Below are 3480 nucleotides of genomic sequence, written 5' to 3' on the forward strand. Positions count from 1 at the left end.
CACTAACATACTAACTGTTTGAGAAATTGCCTCTATTAACTCACTAACAATTTATCTCAAATAACTGCACTTAATTCTCAAGCGTGTTGTTGTTTGGTCATCCTGATTGTTTCCATATCACAGGAAATCAAGTTTCTACAGACAAAAGGGTATCATGACATGAAGCCACCACTCATTACACTCATCAAGAACAATTGTTCTTATGACGGAAATCCATCGGAAGATCCTCAGCAGCACATATCCACTTTTCTAAAGACTTGTAATGCAGTCAAAACCGATGGTTCAGATCATGACACTTATAAAATCCTGTTATTCCCCTTCTCATTAAAGGGTGAAGCTGCACAATGGTTTGAAACTTTTCCCCAAGGAAGTATCACTAGTTGGGATGACTTGGTTACCAAATTTCTGGACAAATTCACCTCATCTAGACAGATCATCCAGCTGATCCTCATCTAGACAAATCATCCAGCTGAAAAAGGAGGAACATCTATTCACACAAGGGGACGAAGAACCACTCTTCAAGGCCTGGGAAAGATACAAGAAAGCAACTGATAAAGTGGGCTTCCGAGCTTTTTATAAAGGATTGACCCCAGAAACAAGAAAAGCAGTGGACTACTTCTCAGATGGCTTACTCAAAGCAACAACAACTGCCCAAGGAATTGCAGACCTCAATGACAAAGGAGTCAACAACCAACAGTCATTTGAGAAACCACAAAACGCAATCTCAGAAAAAGAAGTGATGAATACTGAAGGGGTGAATGCGTTCAAAGACCAAAACAAACAAATACACCATCAACCACAGCAAAACATGGAGTTGTCTGCTTCCGTGAATGCCAAATTTCCACCATGGAGACCTCATTCTTATCTAAGAATGAGGGAGTTTCAACATTAAGAACAAGGAAGTTTCCACCAAGGCAACCTCATGATCACAAACAATCAATATCACACATCCACTAATACCATTCAAAGCCAACCCTCACAACACAGACACTCCCAAACCCATCTCAACTGGAGAAGGAGTGAGTACCAAAATCACAGACCAAGGGAATTCCATTATAACAACCCGAACTTCATAAACCATCAAAAACACCATTACAGCAATAACAACCACTACATGCCGCCACCACACCCACCCTTCCTACTTTCAACATGTAATAACCAACCAACCTCACAAGACTCTCAGAGAATCACAAACTTGGAGATCCTAATGGAGAGAATGATGAAACATCAAGAGGAAACAACAAGGAACCAAGAGATGTTAATGAGAGGAATTGAGGAGCAGATAGCTCAACTGGCGAAGTACTTTACAGAAATGGGTGAGAAGAAACCAGATACTTTCTTCAAAACCATTGAAGACAAACCAACCAACAACAAAGACGCTACAAAGAAGGGAGGATGGAAAGGGATCATAGAGGACAACAAGAAAATACTGGACAAAGGAAGCACCGGCCAAGAAAAACACAACAAGGAATTCTTTCAAGAAGAAGCAGAGGATAGAACTAAGGAAAAGCAAAAAATCCTCACTGGAAAGTTTGCACTAGGGGATCGAGTGATGATCAATATTCAACCCTTGAAGGTATCCCCACAGTTGTCTGATCATTACACTGTGACTAAGATCCTTCCACAAGAATGCATAGAAGTCATCAAAGAGGAAACCGGAAGGAAATTCACAGTGAAGACAGACAAGCTAAGGCACTGTGATTTCCAACCCCCATGATAAGCAAAAATGAAGATGTCAAGCTAATGACAATAAAAGAGCGCTTGTTGGGAGGCAACCCAACCTGAGGTAGTTGTCTTTTTCTTAGCTTTTCAATAAAAATGTTGAATAATTGGTATGCATTGCAAGGAGCTAAGTTTGGTGTTGCACACCAAAACAATTTGAGGGAGAATGAAAACTTCTAAGTTTGGTGTTCCACCAAAAATATCATTTAATACATTCTCACCTCTTGCATGATTCTAGCTCCAAGCAATCAAACACATATTCAACTGTTGAATTGTTTTTCTAGCTTTTATCTCATTAACCTTTAGCAAGGATACATGGTTCCAAATATGGTTGACTTGTTGCATCTGAGGCAGTGGCAAACAATTAAGTTTGGTGTCCCTACACCAAAAAAATCAATCCTGGAACCACACTCAGTTTATGCACACTAACTATATAATTAAGGGCTTGAGAAACAAGCAACTTTGAGGATTATGCAGGACATGAATCAACAGAGTTAACAATTGAAGATATTATGCATCCTAACTCAAAGAGAACACAACAGAAGGAAGAATCAAAGGGCTGCAACTTCAAAGGTTGTATCTGAACTTAATCCTTGCTGCTGTGTATTGTTTTGAACATGGGAACCATTGTTTGTCTTGCTAGAGTGTGTATCTAGTTGCAAGTGAAATTGTTTGCTAGAAATGCTAAGTCTGCATAATGCTTGTATCCATCACTTAGCTTTAAATATTGCTTTGTTTCCCATATGCTTAAATAAAAGAGTTTGGTTTGAATTGAAAAGTAAAATATCCAATGTTGCATAAGTATGAATGGAAGTTGGTGGTGGTATATGTGTTTGATTAAATGCATGACTCATGAAATAATTGTTGCATAATATCATTCTCATTCAAGAGTGAGTTAGCTTGCTGTTATAAAAACTCCTATCAATAATGAAAAAGCCCTTGGTAGCACAAAAAAAAAAAAAACAGAAAGAAAAGGGAAAGAAAAAGCCTAAAATAGCAAGAAAAACAAAGAATAAAGGTTGGACACCAATAGCTTGAATCTTAGGACATATGCCTGTGGTGTTCTTGTACTAAGATCTGCTTGGATGAGTAAATTCTAAGGGGTATTTTGAAACCCGGTCACTTAGATCAACTGATTTGGGATGGCCAATTGAAAATCCACAAAAAAGAGCAACTTAGATACAGAACATTTAGTTATCCAAAGAGATGCTGGGCATCAATGATCCTAGGAAGAATTAATGAGCCAAGTGTCTGTGGTGGAAAGATGTTGAGCAAAAAGAAAAGAAAATAAAGCCAAAGGCTATGCTGAAGCATTTGACACCCAACCTATAAAAGAATAATAAGCTTGTTAAGCTTTGTAAGCCAAGAAAAGTTAGCAAGGGAGTGAGTAAAAAGTGAGTATTATAACAGCAAGTCTAGCAAACCTTTGATGCAAAATGTATATTATGTAACAAGAACAATAACTTGAGTTGTCATTGTCTGCATAAATGCCCCATAGATCAAGTTCTGCTATCTGCATAATAAGGATAAGTGTTCTTTTCTTATTCATTCCATTCACTCTTAGTTTTGATGCTTGCTTGGGGACAAGCAAGATTTAAGTTTGGTGTTGTGATGACAAGTCATCATATACCCATTTTTCAAGCTAATTTCACTTGTTTTGTTAAGCATTTATGCACTTTCTTGCATCCTAAGTAAGTGATTTGGAGTGAAAATGCATAACTTCTCTAAATCAAGCAACCACCATGAAATTAATGTTAA

The sequence above is a fragment of the Arachis duranensis genome, chromosome 2 (genome assembly GCF_000817695.3).
Source record: "Arachis duranensis cultivar V14167 chromosome 2, aradu.V14167.gnm2.J7QH, whole genome shotgun sequence".
NCBI classification, from domain to species: Eukaryota; Viridiplantae; Streptophyta; class Magnoliopsida; order Fabales; family Fabaceae; genus Arachis; species Arachis duranensis.